Genomic DNA, 16967 nt, shown 5'->3' with positions numbered 1-16967 from the left:
TGGCAGCCCTCATCACTCTGTGTCATCACTGGGTGGTCTGTGCCCCTCACAGGACAGGACACAGAGGCCACGTTCAGGCACTAAGTCCCCTCGTGTCCCTGCATCGATGAGCACAGGACTGGCGATACCAGGTGCTGAGGAAACACTGCGTGAGTAAGTCAAGTTTTGAAAGATGAATTAATGAAGATGGTGAAGGGCTGAGGCCGTGTGGGGGTGGGAGGAGCGCCGTCTGCAGGAGGCCTCTGCTCTGCCGTGGTTCTCTGGGGTGGGCGTCTGGACTCCATCTCTCTGTCCCAGCAGCTCCTGTCCCCTCTGGCTGCTGCCCCGTGGCCCCAGTGGCCGCTCTCCCTGGGCAAGGTCAGGGGCCTGCTCTGGAGGACCCTCCTCCCACGGCCCCGTCCCTGCCCCCCCAGGCCTCACTCAGGCCCTGCCGGGGCCTCGCAGGACACCAGGACACAGAGCGCTGGGCCGGGAAGGCTGTGCGGAAGGGCTGGGCTCCTTGACTGAGGATTGAGCGAATCGCCCAAGGCAGGCACTAGCAAACAGGGATGACATCACCGTGGGCTGATATGGTCTCCTAGAGGTGGAAAGGAAGCCAGGTAATAACACCCTGTCAGGCGCCCTAGGGGCACAGGCGCCCTCACCCTGGGATGCCACGTGGCTCCTCAGGAGACCCCTCCTCTCCCGGCACCCCGCAGTCCAGCGGGGAGCAGTCAGCCTGAGCAGAGCGTGCCAGCCCCTAGCCTGTCCTCCAGCCTACAGCTTCCGGCCTCCTTGACGGCCTCCTCGACAGCCTGCTCGTGCCGCGGACGTTTCTCAGGAGAACATCAGTCACGGAACAGTGTCATGATGCCATGGGCCACGCCTGCCTCCTGGCAGGTCCTGCTGCATCCCTGCTCCGCGCACCTTCTCCCTGCCTCCCTCTGACCTGAGCGGGAGGGACTCGGCCGCCTCCTGTCCTGGGCACCAGCGCCTGTGTGGTGCCGGGTGGACTCGCCGTGTGTCCTGGACTCGCGGCCACTGGCAGGAAGACAGGGAAGTCCTGGTGTCCTGGTGGCATTTCTGGGGAGCCTGGCAGGCTCTGTGTGCCTCCAGGTTCAGCTGAGGTCCTGACCTGTGAGCAGAGGACCCTCCACTGACATGGCCTCTGTCACACCCACGCGGAGCTGGTTTGGAAAGCAGTCACGCCCTCTCCCGAGTGTGGGATCAGAGGGGGTGACCAGCCCCTTGGAGGGTGTGAGGGACAAGCAGCCTTGGAGAAGGCAGGACACTGGCCGGGACCCCTGGCACTGGGTTTCGGTGTTGATGTGGGAGAGCAAGGTGGTGCGGTGCCTGCCTGTGCATCTTCTTTGCTGCAGGGGTTTATTGCCGGGCGGGAGAGCGGGGCTCTCGGAGGGGGAGAGGGCACATTCCTGTCCCAGCTGCTGAGGGACCTGAGGTAGGACCCACAGAGGACAACTTGCATCCACCTGCCTGAGATCCAGGACTGGACATCACCCTGTGCCACCGGGAGGCCCATGCTGGCATCTCTCTCTCTCTCTCCCTCTCCCTCCCTCCCTCCACCCACCACCCTCTAACTTCAGGAGCCTCATTCCCATTATGAGAGCATTCTGCTTTGTTAAACAGGCTACTTGGTAACATCTCATATTTGTCTTGCGCAACCACACCTTGTCCCCGCAGCTCCTTCATTTTGCTATACTTCCTGAGGTCGTTCCCCAGGCCACGTCATGCCCCAGGCCACCTCATGCCCCAGGCCACTGGTTCCCCAGGCCCTGTCATCCGTGGTGCAGACAGGCCGCATCTTCATGGTCCAGTCCCCTATCAGGCACTTCGTTGCCTCCACCCTTAGTCTGTGATAGTCTTTTTTTTTTTTTAAGATTTATTTATTTATGCATACAAGAGCTGGGGTACAGGCCAGAGGTGTGGGGGGTAAGAGGTTTCACCAGAGACAACGTGGGGAGCAGAACAGGCAGATTGACTGAAACACGTTGATGAGGGGAGCAGCGGGGAGACAGGAGAGGTCTGCTGCTTCATGTGGGTCAGCTCCCTGGCCGGGGATCGAACTCGCACTGCAATGGCTATGGCTAGGTTCATAGGTTGCGTCTTAACCCCTTGCACCACCAGGGAGGCCCAGTCTGTGATAGTCTTTGAATGTTGACTGTAAACGCCCATATTCTATTTCTGGGGAGCAGGGGCTAAGGAGGAATAACTTGGAATTACCTCTTCACCCTGCCCGCCCCCCTACTCCTTCCTGGAGCCAGGGATTGTGATAAATTCACTTGTCCCCTTTTAAAACTATGAAAATTCAATTCTGTGTTTTAATTTTATTATTAAACTATTATGTCAAACTTGAACAGAATAGGGAGGGGCTTCGGGCACTGAGCAGGGGTCTCCCGAGAAGTCCTCAGACCAGCACATCCCTGCTTCCCCCACTTTCTGCTCCAACCCGTGGGAAATGCAGGAATGGTGGGGGTCGCCCCCCACCCCCACCTAAACTGAGATGGCCTGTGGGTGACGTCCACCTTCCTGATATCAGCCGCCATCTCATCTCAGAGCTGACTGGGGTTCAGGAGGGCCTGGGCCCCCTGGAGTGTGAACTGTGGCCTCTTTCTGTGACTGAGGCCGGATCTGTCAGTTTTCAGAATCCCATAAGCTGACTCATTCATCCTTGAGGAGAATACTTTAGGAGCTAGAACATTCGTCTTAGTGAGATTCCCCCCACTGCCTTGCCACCCACACGCCACTGTTTGCTGTCTGGTGGGGACGAGGGTGAGCCCAGCCCGGGCTTGGAGGGGCCCGAAGAGAGGTGGGGGTTGAAATGTGGTGTGGGGGCCGGGAAGGCAGGGCCAGGCTGCAAGGACCTTGGTTTGCGGGAGGGTAAGGCCTGTCTCTAAGGCCAAGGCTCTGCCAGCCTCACACTGTGTGCCCAGCCTGCCCCACCCCGGCCCTGAAGCCCGCCCACGGGTGCTCCACCCCACTCCACCTCCCTGCCTCAGGAAAGAGGTCTGGGCTCAGGCCATGTTGAAGCCCCTCCTGTCCCACACCACAATTCAGAACCCCCAGGAACCCCAAGACTTGTGATTGAGATACAGTTTTTATTTTTTTAACGATTTTATTTATTTTTGATAGAGGAACTGGGGTACAGGCCAGAGGTGCAGGAGATGAGAGGCTTCATCAGAGACAGAGTGGGGAGCAGAACAGGCAGATCCACTGAAATACACTGCTGAGGGGAGCAGAGGGGAGACAGGAGAGGTCTGCTTTGCCACGTGAGTCAGCTCCCTGGTCAGAGATTGAACTTTGACAGTAGTGGTGATGGAGCTGAGACTTAACCCCTAGGCTACCAGGGAGGCCCCCGAGATACAGGAGATCACAGAGAATATTCTGAAATGTGTTCAGAAACCTCTCAGAGAGGTCCCAGTGCCAGTCAGTGGCAGGTGCAGAAGGATGCTGGCGATGGGATGCTTGTGAGGGGTCAGGCCCCTGGGCACCCCAGCAGCAAGTCGTCTGCAACAGCGTTTGGAAGCGTAGGAGCAGACAGGCCCCCCGACGTAGGACAGGCTCAGGCCGAGGGTGAAAGAGGAGGAAGGACAGTTGTCTCCTCCCCTGAACCCCCACCCACAGCCTGGATTGAAGACACCCCTCTCTGCAGCTCCTCCAGGTCTGGCGGCCCCCTGGTCCCCTGGTCCTCCGTCAGCTGACACTGGAGAGGGAGACAGAGGGAAAGACTGGGCAAGCTGTGCAGGGACGGACAGGCATGGGCGGGGGTAGTGGAAGGAGACTCGAAGGGATGGCAAAGGGGCTGAGAGAGAAGCAGGAGCGGAAGGAGAGAACTAGGGCGAGAAGGAGGGAGAGGCAGGAGAAATGGTAGCAGGCGGGCAGGAGAGCAGACATCACCTCCCCCCCCCCACCCTCCCTGCTTCCTGGGCTGTGCTCCCCGCACCCCGCCCTGCGCCTGGAGGCCAGCCCTCACCTGTGACAGAGCCTGTCGTCTGGGGTCCGGGCCACAGTGCACTTCTGGCCTCTCACCTTCACCACAAAAGTCTCTGGGCGCGCGAGCGCCCCGGGGCAGCACTCCTCAAAGCAGACCCTGAAGGTGCAGTTGCCGCACCTCTGGGTCCTGCCCAGCGACACCAGCGCCCCTAAGTAGCAGCAATGCGTCCGGGGATCGTAGAACTTGTCCCCGCAGCGCTCATGAGGCTGGCACAGCAGCAGAGGGGCGTCCGTGGGGGTCACTGCAAGAGACAGCGTTGTGGCCAGGCCGCAGGGCGGGCAGGGACAGCCTGGGGCGCCTGGACGCCCCTTTCACCCCTGCCCCTGTGTGTCCCTCCCGCGCTCACCTGGGGCTCCCTGTGAATAGAGGGGCACGAGGACGCAGACAATGGCTGACACGGCTGTGGAAGAGGAGAGGTGTGAGGGAGGCTGACGGCTGAAGGGTGGCCCCGGAGCCCCGCAGGGAGCTCAGCCTGGAACAGGGGACGCTGAGGGGGTCTCTGTCCGGGCTGAAGCTCAGGACAAGGTAAGGACCCTCCAGGGAAGATCGGTCACCTGTAGACAGGTGTCTTGGGATTACGGGCCTGTGGAAGGTGAGGGGGTGCGGACAAGACTCGGAAGAAGGGAGTTTGGGTTCTGGGGAATGTGGCTTTTTCTGGGGGAGGTGACAGCAGGAGGCCTGGTGTGTAGGCCGTGAGGGGTGAGCTGGCGCTGGCCTGCGTGTGTCTGACGCTCCTGTTAGGAGACTGGATTGGGGGGACCCTGGATCTGACTTGGACGCGGGTTTGGACCTGCAAGGGCATATCGATGGGCTGACCTTGGGGCTGCGGGGGCCAGGGCATGGGGCCACAGTCGTGGGAATGGCGCGGGCTGGAGAGGAGGACTAGGCTGAATTAGGGTTGGGGTGGTGGGTGAGATGGGGAACGGGCCTTCCGAGACCGGGGCTGGGGGATCTTCCTTACCCAGGATGCAGCGGCGGGCACTCATCGCTCTGGTCTGGCCGCAGTGGTGTCCGGGCTGGTGGCTTCCAGCAGGTGCTTTTATCCTGGAGAGCAGTGAGTCACCCTCCTGTCATTTCGTTTTCCCCTCCCATCGCCGGCCTGCAGAGACACGCTGGCCTGGGCGAGCTGGCTGGAGACTTACGTGCTACTGCACTCACGTGTTTCTCCCTCTGCCTCCCGACTTCCGTGCTGGGGCAGCCGACACGGGCCTCCCCTCACCCCAGCTCCACAGCCTCCTGAGCACACCGGGTGCCACTGGGTGCTCCTTGAGCACCCTCACTCTCCCAGGGGGAGTCCACTTCCCCCCCCCACCCTAAGGGTCTTCAGGGGTCCCATCAGCTCCCAGCTGGGGGCCGGAACATGGCCACTGCTCCCTGCACCACAGCTCAGCGCATTCACGTGACAGAGACTCGGGGCACACACATGGGACCTCCAGCCTAAGAGGCTGGGGAGAGGGCAGCCAAGTCAGAGGATGCTGGGGAACGCGGGGGTCCTAAGGCGGGGAGGCCCTGGAGGACCTGGACTCATGCTCCCCAAGGCGCTGTCCCCTCCCATCCCTCGCGATGGCTGTGTGCACGGGTGCTACGTTCCAGTCAGCAGCTCAGGCGGCCCGACACTGTCAAGGACGGATGAGGGGCTGCAGAACAGTCCTTCAGAAGTTGATGAGGGAATTTTCTTGCAGTTCATGAGGGAAAGGGAGGGGGTGGGAGGGTGGGTGGAGAGATACACAGACGGACACACGGAGGGAGGGGGTAGCTATGGCTGATGCCTCTGTTGGTGTTGACTGTGGGATATTCTGTGGGAGAAACTCTACCACCTTCTGTAGATGTCATAGGCCTGGATCCCTAAGTTTCAAGGTCAGAGGGAGATATTTCCCCCAGCATGGCTATTTGGGGGTCAGGATATGAAGAAAGTCCCACACTTTCCTGGGGGACACCCTGAGGTTGGGGTCTGTGGGTCCAGGTTACCCCGTGCAGTGAGCACTGGGAGGCACCTCTCCCAGCTTCTGCAGATACCCAGCTCTCAGGGCACCACGCGGTGAGGACAGGCCCTGATGACCCCTCCAACCCTTCCCTGCAGTTGGGAAGTCCCTGCTGTCTCTCCTTCCCAAGGGGGCCCCCAGCATTGGCTACCTTCACTCCCCTCCACCGGGAGCCCAGGCCTGGACTCGGGGCCTCGTGAAATGCACACTAGATGAGACTTGGAGAAGCACCCAGACTCCATGAGCTTCCAGCATCCCCAGCCACCCCCTTGGGCCACCCAACGGTGATGGTTCTCCCTCTGCCCTGACCACACTCCCTCCTCTGCAGGGATGAGGCTGGGGAGCAAACACAGAGGTCTCGTTCTAGGCTCTGGCCCCCTGGGCATGGAGCCAGTGGAGCTGCTGCGTCCCTACCAAACTCCTCTGGACCGTTGGTGATCCTGGGAGGTGACTTTCCTCTTTACTGTCACTGAACTCAGTCCATTGTCTATTGGTGTCACAGAGATGACACAGGGAAGGACCTGAAACTATGTCCCTGAGGACAACCTGAGAGGCCAGCCCAGTACTGACCTGCTGAGGACTCTGCTCTGACTCTGTGCCGGGTCCTGTGCCATCACAGGACACAGACTGTCCTCACAACTGGAGGACCCCAAAAGGACAGGTGTGATTTGGGGAAGCCCAGAGGCCATGGGAGCACCTGGGAATTGGGACATAGGAGGAACCTACCCTGATGGAAGATCAGGAAGGACTTCCTGGAAGAGGGGTTTTTTTGAGTTAAGGGTTCAAAGATGCACCAGAGCTGGGGAGTTTCAGAAAGGCTAGGCCCAGAGAGGTGGCGGGCAGGCAGGGAGAAGGGGCTGGAAGGAGCATTACGAGACCTTTGTGGGTCTCCAGAAGGACTCGGGACTCATCTTCAGTGCTCTGGGCTCTGGCCAGGCCCTAAGCAGCGGAGGGAAGTGTTCAGGCCTCTGTGTGGGCCAGCCCGGAGGTCTGTCCTCCGAGAAAGATGGACAGGAGAGCTGAGACACGAGGCAGGAGCTCAGGGAATGTCCCGCCACAGCAGAAGCACATGTACAGCAACCAGAGTCCGTCATGTCACCTCTCTGCAGGCAGGGGACAGCACCCTTCCTGCAGCCCCATCCCCCCATTTTCTCATTCCCTCTTCTGCTGTTGCAGGTACAGCATTGCTGGGATGGCAACAATTTAGTAGTCCATTTTTTTAAATAGAGAAAAACAGGAAATTATTGACATGTGCAATTTTTTTTCTTTCTTTTTTTTTTTTTAAAGATTTATTATTTATTTATACAAGCACTGGGTACAGTAAGGAGCGTGGGAGGGTGAGATCACCAGAGTCAGAGCGGGGAGCAGAGCAGGCAGAAGGACCGAAGTACACTGCTGAGGGGAGCAGCGGGCGGCAGCAGAGGTCTGCGCGCCATGTGGGACCCTCACCCGGTGGCCGGGGATCTAGCCTGCACTGCAGAGGATGCGGGCAACTTCGCAGCCCAACGCTCAACCGCTGCGCCACCGGGGAGGCTCGACACGTGCATTTTACAAATTTTCTTGAGGTTGTCAGAAACCAGTGATGATGTAATGTCTATTTTCCCCCAGGGAGTCGCAGCTAATTAGTCAATAAAATTATTTGTGGCTCGTGAGGGCGGGTTTTTCCTTCCCCAGAGCTACTGACAAGCTGCCCTGGCTTGCCCTCCAGGCTGTGGCTCCTGCTGAAGCCTGGATTCCACTCACTTCCTGGCATGGCCCCCAGGCAGGGCAGGAGCAGGTCTGGGTGCCTCTGCCAGACTCCCCAAAAATCTGGGGTACAGGGGTCTGGACAGCATCCAGGGTGAGGGAAGAAGCAGGTCTCTGTGGCAGCCTGGCGTTGTTGCCACTGACGATCATGGGACTCTGGTCCTGGAGCTCCTATCCTGTCTCAGAGCTGGGCCAGGCCCCCCGGGCCGGACACCTCCAGGCTTCAGGAGGCTGCAGGACCTGAGGTTTGTTGGTTGCAGGTCCTGAGGTTTCAGAGCCAGTAACTCAGCAGCACTGTGGCTTTGGGGTCAGAGGGCCTGGCTTGGAGTCTTGCTGTGGTCCCTCTCAAGGGGCCAAAAAGCCTTGGACACTTTCTCATCCCGTCCTACCACCAGCTTCCTCAGAAACCCCCCAACCTTTGTGTCCAGGGTGGGTCCTCACAGTCTGGGGAGGACTCCATGCTCTGACCAGAAGCCCAGATCCAAATGGTAGGACCAGGGCTGGTCCTGGCTAAAGCTTCATTAGTCACTGGACTCAGCCTCTACTTGAGGTACAGAAGGTTCTGGCGTTCTTGAGAGTGACTATGAGAGCCTGATCCCATCCTGCTGCCGGAAACAACAGGACACTGATCCGAGTTTCTAAGGTCTTTGGCAAAACCTGGCACAGAACCCCGGACTCCTGGACCCCATCCTGGGGCCTCCAGACGGAAAGGCTGGTACAGCTTACACACTCCTGGCTGGGACCTGGGTCAGAAGTCCTGGCGCTACTGGGCAAGGCAGGTGCTGCTGGCTCCTGGAACTGCTACCTGGACTTTTCCTGCTCTCACCAGCTTCCCCTTTGGCTTCCCTTTGGCGCAGGAATAAATAGAAAAGAATGTCTCTTCTGGCAACACCTGGGTGTTATTTCCATCTGACGTTGGGGGAACCCTCCCCTGGGCAGGCAGGAATGTGGTGGAATTTTACATATGCAGGAGAATGTCAGGTATGAACGGGGTTCCCCTGAGTCAGAAGGCCCCTCCTCTCTGCTGAGGAGGCTGCTGTGTCACTCCTTTGTACAAGCACGTCATGGGAACTCCAGGAACAGACTTCTGCTCCCCGCAAAGGGTCTTCTGGTGGCCAAAGAATGGGTGCTCAGGCCTGATGCCTGCCCTGGTTGAACTTGCATAGAAAACGGTGAATTAGTGGGCCTCCCTGGTGGCACAAGGTGTTAAGCACTGCACTATGAAGCAATCCGCAGCCTCTGCAGCAGCACAAGTTTGATCCCCGGCCTTGCCAGGGATCAACCCACATGGCGCAGCAGACCTCTCCTGTCACGCCCGCTGCTCCCCTCAGCAATGTACTTCAGTCAATCTGCCTGTTTTGTTCCCCACTCTATCTCTGGTGAATCCTCTCACCCCCCCCCCACATCTCTGGCCTGTACCCCAGCTCTTATATGCATAAATAAATCTTTAAAAAAAAAAAAGAGGGGCCTCCCCAGTGGCGCAGCAGTTGAGCACTGGGTTGCGAAGATGCCCGCAACCTCTGCAGCGCTGGTTCGATCTCCAACCGCTGGGTGAGGGTCCCACATGGCGCGCAGACCTCTCCCGCCGCGCCCACTGCTCCCCTCAGCAGTGTACTTCGTCAGTCTGCCTGTTCTGCTCCCCGCTCTGGCTCTGGTGAATTCTCTCACCCTCCCACGCTTCTGACTGTACCCAGTGCTTGTATAAATAAATAAATAAATCAGAAAGAAGGAAGGAAAGAAGGAAGGAAGAAAAACCAGTGAATTAGAAACCTCTCTGTCCTATAGGGACCAGAGAGGCAGGGCCTGGACAGTTTCCAGAAATGAGGCCCAGAACAGCACCACACTGATGTGTCTGGATCAGACATCACTGCAGCCTCCATACTCGGGCACCCTAAAACTGTTGTGTGGATCTTCTTGTTGCTGGGAAAAGTCACCTGCAGGTTCCCAGCCTGCGCTGGCAGGCTAGGCCTGAGGGGGTGGGGAGGGTGCTGTGTGTCCTGCCCCCTTCCTGACATTCCCCACCCTGGACTTAGTACAGCTCCTTATCATGGCCCAAAGTGACTCTTAAGGCTCTTCTCCCCTGTCCTCCAGGTGCAGGCCTCAACACCCTCACCCCCATTTCTATGCCTCCATCTCAGTGCTGCACCCACTCACCCACCACCACCCTGTGTTCCAGTTCATGCATGAGGGTCTCACCTGAACCTCTGTCCACTCTCTTTACCTGTTCTAGTCACTCTCCAGCTCTCAATGTAAAATCACCAAACAACATCCCCAGAGTCCAAAGCTGAGGTCATCGCCCCACCCTACCCTGAGTGCCTCTCGGGCTTCTGCTGAGCACTCACCACAGCCCCTTGTGACTTCTTGAGGCAAGAACCCTGGGAATCAGGCCCAGCTGTGGGCTTTAATATTCAATGAGAAGGAACAGGGTGTATCAGGGACCTGCTAGATCAATGGTTTCAGATTTATTTCCACTTCATACATGAGGGAATCAGAACTACCTCACAGAGTGAAGTTCCTTAGGGGAGTGTCATTCCAGCCCCAGAAACAATGAGAGCAATGGCTGGGTCAGCACCAGATGTGGGGACAGTTCCTCCTGCTCCCTGACCTGCCCCCCACCCCAATTCAAATGTTGTTAACTTTTCTTTTTTTCATGGGATGCATGTTGCAAAATACATATAAGCTGAAATTGCAGTTTAACCACTGTCAGCAGCGCCATTCAGTGGCACTAGGAGGATCGCTGATCTCTGGAATGTTCCTCCAGATTGCGTCAAAGCCGGTCGGTGGCGTTGAGTAACCCTCCTAACAGGGCAAGTGAACCTGACTTGGGGGATGTGGGTGGGACTTTGCTAGGGTGGAGATGAGGGCAGGAGTGGAAGGGGATGGGCTGGAGGTGGAGGTTTCCTGGGGGCTGGGGTTGTGGTTGCCACAGGACATGGAGTTCTGCCCCCCTTACACTGGAGCCTCATCCCAGAGTCAGGACTGCAGGGCTAGCGTCATCCATTCAGTCTGTGGGGGTAGATTCAGCAAGTCTTTTTATCTTGGACACGAGCTGGTCCTCCGAGTAGGTCTGTTGCTGTCCTCGCCCCTCCTGCGGGCCCAGGGAGAGGGCTGGTCCTGGATCTCAGGCAGGTAGACACGAGTTGTCCTCTGTGGGTCCTACCTCAGGTCCCTCAGCAGCTGTGACAGGAATGTGCCCTCTCCCCGCCCCAGCCCTGCTCTCCTGCCGGGCGATAAATCCGTGTAGCAAAGAGGGCCCAGGCAGACACCGCACCACCTTGCTCTCCAAGATCGATACTGCCTTCTTCACAGCTGCTTGTCCCTCACACCCTCCGAGGGGCTGGTCACCCCCCCGACCCCACACTCCCAGGGCCAGGGCGTGGCTGCGGCTTTTCAAACCAGCTCCACTCGGGTGTGACAGAGGCCGTGGCAGTAGCGGGTCCTCTGCTCACGGGTCAGGACCTCAGCTGAACCTGGAGGCACACAGAGCCTGCCAGGCTCCCCAGAAATGCCACCAGGACACCAGGACTTCCCTGTCTTCCTGCCAGTGGCCACGAGTCCAGGACACACGGCGAGTCCACCCGGCACCACACAGGCGCTGGTGCCCAGGACAGGAGGCGGCCGAGTCCCTCCCGCTCAGGTCAGAGGGAGGCAGGGAGAAGGTGCGCGGAGCAGGGATGCAGCAGGACCTGCCAGGAGGCAGGCGTGGCCCATGGCATCATGACACTGTTCCGTGACTGATGTTCTCCTGAGAAACGTCCGCGGCACGAGCAGGCTGTCGAGGAGGCCGTCGAGGAGGCCGGAAGCTGTCGGCGGGAGGACAGGCTAGGGGCTGGCACGCTCTGCTCAGGCTGACTGCTCCCCGCTGGACTGCGGGGTGCCGGGAGAGGAGGGGTCTCCTGAGGAGCCACGCGGCATCCCAGGGTGAGGGCGCCTGTGCCCCTAGGGCGCCTGACAGGGTGTTATTACCTGGCTTCCTTTCCACCTCTAGGAGACCATATCAGCCCACGGTGATGTCATCCCTGTTTGCTAGTGCCTGCCTCGGGCGATTCGCTCAATCCTCAGTCAAGGAGCCCAGCCCTTCCGCACAGCCTTCCCGGCCCAGCGCTCTGTGTCCTGGTGTCCTGCGAGGCCCCGGCAGGGCCTGAGTGAGGCCTGGGGGGGCAGGGACGGGGCCGTGGGAGGAGGGTCCTCCAGAGCAGGCCCCTGACCTTGCCCAGGGAGAGCGGCCACTGGGGCCACGGGGCAGCAGCCAGAGGGGACAGGAGCTGCTGGGACAGAGAGATGGAGTCCAGACGCCCACCCCAGAGAACCACGGCAGAGCAGAGGCCTCCTGCAGACGGCGCTCCTCCCACCCCCACACGGCCTCAGCCCTTCACCATCTTCATTAATTCATCTTTCAAAACTTGACTTACTCACGCAGTGTTTCCTCAGCACCTGGTATCGCCAGTCCTGTGCTCATCGATGCAGGGACACGAGGGGACTTAGTGCCTGAACGTGGCCTCTGTGTCCTGTCCTGTGAGGGGCACAGACCACCCAGTGATGACACAGAGTGATGAGGGCTGCCAGGAGGCGCCAGGGCATCAGGGAAGGCTGCCTGGAGGAGGGGACATCTGATGTGTGACATGGGGAGTGAGCAGAACCTGGACTGTTTTGGCGAACTCAGCCCAGAGCGGGTGTGGGGGAGGAAAGGGCAGGGAGGGCGCCCTGTGGGCCTGGTGAGGATTCTGGTCAGGAAGGGATTCTAAGCAGGATGGGAGAGGTGAGCGTGGAGTGTAGAGGCGCCAGAGCCTGTCTGCCATGAGGAGGGCGCACGGGGCGCTGGCACAGGAGGCTGAGACCAGGAGGAGGCTCTGGGGCAAGTGTCTGCTCTCCCCTACAGGGGAACCACACCTCCTGCCCAGCACCACTTCCCTGCCCTGCCTCAGCAATGCCCACCTGCAGGCAGCCCAGGGGCTTCACGGGCACAGGACCCTCTCCTTGTCCGTGTGCATGATGGAAACAGGAGCTGCTCTCACCTGAGCATACGTTCTTTGTCCCAGGAGGCTCATCCACTGCACCCCATGGGCGACCCGGCGGCTTCCTCAAAGGTGGGAAACTCCACTGCCTGCCCGTGTGCCATGGGGCTGGGCGTTACGCTGTCCCTGGGAGCAAAGGCAGCGATGAGGAAAGAGAAGCAGCCACACTGCAGGCAGCTCACCTTACGCGGGCTGTCAACCTGACTTCAGACGGAGTGTGGGCCATGATGATGCCACATCTGCCTTCCCAGTGAGTCACCTGCACAGGTGAGACACACCGGGGAAAGGCTGCAGCCCGGGGCCATCCCTCTTTCCTGAGAGCTGTCCCTGAACTGCTCAGTCATGTCTCCCAAAAACGGGTTCAGCTCTCACATCCTAGGCCCCCGGTGCTTCCTGCGGAGCACAAGGTAGAGCCGGCACCAGCACCAAGTCCCCGGGCTCTGCAGAAACAGGTGAGGTGGGCCAGGATGCTAGCCAGCTGCAAGGAGGAGCAGTTTCCACGCAGGGCAGGGCGTGGCCTCTGCAGGGGGAATGCTGGGTCCTTGCTGGATCCAGGACCTGGGGGCCTGAGTGGACTGTTGAGTCAGAACCTGGTAAAAAGGGGAGAAGATTGGTGGCCAGGGCAGAAAGCCAGCACCGTGCAGCCCTGACTCACAGGGAGTAGGCTCTGGGGTCACTGGCCCCAGGTAGAGTCTCATGCTGCACTTTGTCAAAGGGTTCCCCAAACTGGGCCCAGCCCCAGTGCCTCCGCCTGGGGAAGGGGAGGCTGCGTTTCCATGAGTGGCCCTGAAGCCTCTGGAGCCCCTGACTCAGCCCACTGCCCTATGAGAAGCCCACACCCCCCATCCCCACCCCAGCAGAAGGCAGTTCAAACCTGCCACCAGCCCACCTCACCCTTACCAGGCCCTACACCCCAGGATGCCAACAGAGTCCCCTGCTTCTCAGGGCCTGAAGCTGCACCCCTCAGCTTGGGGAGCATCATGATGTCACGCTTGGCAGTGTCTGCTGTCACCTGTCACCTGTCTGCTGCTGGGCAGGCTCCCTGGGAGGCAACAGAGGGCACTGCTCCCCATTGTGAAGAATTCCGAACTGGCGCCTCTACACCTTCAGCCTGAGCTGTGATTCAGGGCAGTGTCTGTGGGGTCGAGTCTGGCCTCTCTGGGACCCGGGAGGACAGGGACAGGGCTGCCTGGGACACACCTGTTCCTAGTCCTGGATGGGACAAGGATGCTGGGGTGGCCTGGAAGCAGGGCACCTGGGGAACCCCCCCCACCTCTTATCTTTCCTCCCCAGTCTCAGGAGAGCAGGACCCTGCAAAGGACAGGCTTCAGTTCCTCCAGAGGCTGCAGCAGCCCCAGGGTCCCCACACCCAGCGGGCTCCTCTCCAGCCCAGGCTCAGCCCTTAGGCCAAGGATGGGGGCAACGTGGACTTGAAGCTGCTTGAACAGACACCCGGGAGAGGGTCCAATGGGCCAGGCCAGGAGGCAGCCCTGAGCTCCTGGGGTGTGAATCAGGAGACCTGCTCCTTGGCTCCCCTCTCACAGCTTCCCCTGAGCACCAGGTGACCAGAGGGGGGAACTTTCTCCTGGGTGTTGTCTCCACATGGCCTCAGGAAGCTCCTTTCAGGAACAGACAGGAATGTGGTGGGGCTTCCCAGTGTCAGAAGAATGTCAGGTATGCACGGCTCCCTGGGAGGAGGGGCCTGTGTCGTAGTCCCCCCACCCCCACCCCCCCCAGAGCCCAGCGTGAATCTGTGGGCAGAAGCCTCTGCCCTGACTCCTGGGGCAGGTGCATCCCTGAGCCTCAGTAGCAGGAAGAGCCACAGGGAAAAGAAACCACCCCAACCTCTTTCAATAGAGGATCCCCAGCCAGCGCTGGAGGCCACCACAGCAGGGCGGGTCCCCCAGCACCCAGAGCTGCCCTGCACCCTCACCTCTGCACTGGGAATGAAGGTTCCTGCCACTCCGCAGTACAAATGGAATCTATCCAGGGTACCCCACAGACAAGGACCCCAAACCAGGAGTTACCTTGACTTTGAGTTGTTGGAGAATTTCCAGTCAGACCCCGGACACAGGTGCCACCAGCACATGTGTGTTGGAGGTTTAGATTTTTTTTTAATTGTGGATGGAGGCATTACAAGAAGAGAAACTGGAGGTGTGGGTGGAGATGATTAACATGGTCATGAAACCGGATATTGAAAAGAAATATCCTAGACCCGCGCTCTCGGGTCACGACTGACTGCTCTAGAAATGTCGGGCGTGCGGACCAACGCAGCTATGGAGCCGAGGCCATTGTAGAGAATCCCCGTCCTTACAAGTCCACCTAGTCACACCCCAGAAGTAAGCAATTTGACAGTAGATAAAAATTCCACAAAGGAGGAAGCCCTCCCCAAAAAAAGGACCCTCTATCAGTACAATTTCTTCTTTTTTTTTAATCTTCTTTTTCTTTTTCTTTTTTTTTTTTAAAGATTTGTTTATTTATTTATAGAAGCACTGGGTACAGTCAGAAGCATGGGAGGGTGAGAGAATTTACCAGAGACAGAGCGGGGAGCAGAACAGGCAGACTGATGAAATACACTGCTGAGGGGAGCAGCGGGCCTGGCAGGAGAGGTCTGCTCACCATGTGGGACCCTCGGCGGTGGCCAGGGATCGAACCAGCGCTGCAGAGGCTGCGGGCAGCTTCGCAGGCTAGTGCTCAACCGCTGCACCACCAGGGGAGGCCCTCTATCAGTACAATTTCTGCCCAGGCAGAAAGCAGTCTTCTTCTCCCTCCCTTTTCTCTGACAAGCCTAACCTTTTTGTGTCTGTGGTAAACTTGCCACGAGCCACGGAATGGCGAACTCTGCTGAACTGCTCAGAGGTAACCCAAGGTCCCTGCTCACCAAACCCCACCTCTATCACTATCAGACAACTTGATGTGGATGCTAAGAAGTGGGCTCTGTGTGTGTGTGTGTTTGTGTGTTTGCACGCGCACACACTGCTGTCAGGATTGTGTGTCAGTGTCTGAGGGGACCCAGGGTCGGGACAGCTGTCAGGCAGCTCCCAGGGGTCAGGGCATCAGGTGAGATGGGTTTTGCTCATCACCCTGCAGGGCAGAGGTGGCAACAGAAGACCAGGCTGTCCAGGCCTCAGTGGGTCACTGGAGCCCACATTCCAGACCAGGAGGGCTTCTTGGTTATCAAGGCCAGGGAAGTGCAAAGCGAGCTTGGAGCAGTTGATGATGCCGGGGTTTTGTGTGACGTCACCTGGTCTCTGCTGTAGAGAATGGGGGGCACCGAGAACCTGGTAGGAAAAGCAGGACGGCGGGTATCTGGATGCTCCCCTGTCCCAGGAGGAGCTGGTCTCTGGGAAGGCAAAGCCCTGCGGGTGTCAGCAGCTACAGAGGGGAACCAGGGGAAAGGTGGGTGGCAGAAGCGCTGAGGCGGCCAGAGGCAGGGAATGGGGAGGCAGGACAACCTGAAAGAGCACTGGGCCATGGGAAGGTAAAGAGGGGGTGGTTAGGGACTCTAGAAGCTTCTGGAGTCTGGGAGCTCCTCTGTGTCCTCACCTGGGGCCTGTCTGTGTGTATTTCATGAAGACCTGAGTCCAGGCCTGGGCTCCAGCTGGAGGGGAGTCTGAGGCAGCCAGTGTTGGGGGCGCCCCTGGGAAAGAGAGACACAGAAGGCAGAGGCCAGTCCTGCCCTCCAATCCCCCTCCCAGTTCACAGGGAAGCTAATAACTACAGTTGTGATGAATTCGAAGAAAGAGAGGAGATGATGTGGAGAAAGCAAATAAGGAGATCTGTCGCCTCTGAGGAGGTGAGACCGAAGAATAGCAGAAGTGACAATTAGGATGAGGGAGCATTTGAGGACTGGGAGTATCGAGGAAAAGAACCAAGATTCTGTGTTGTGTTTATACATGTCCATTCCTGTAATCACCATTTGATTTGTCTTCTGTCATTGCTGATAGAACAAAAGAAACAAATATTTTTTGCTCCGTGCAAGAGAATCTGAGGAGTTTTTATACTGGCTGAATGAATTATTATAACAAGATCAAATAAAGGCAGCTGATGAATTAAATATTTAAAAATGCAGCTTCCTAAAACATGCAGAGAATAAATCTCATTTCCTCCATTCGAAATAAAGACACGAGGGCCTCCCCGGTGGCGCAGCAGTTGAGCGCTGGGTTGCGAAGCTGCCCGCAGCCTCTGCAGCGCCGGTTCAATCCCCGGCTGCTCCCCAGCCACTGAAGGAGG

The sequence above is a fragment of the Talpa europaea genome, assembly GCF_964194135.1.
Source record: "Talpa europaea genome assembly, chromosome: 16".
Taxonomy (NCBI): domain Eukaryota; kingdom Metazoa; phylum Chordata; class Mammalia; order Eulipotyphla; family Talpidae; genus Talpa; species Talpa europaea.
This window is presented reverse-complemented; position numbering follows the sequence as displayed.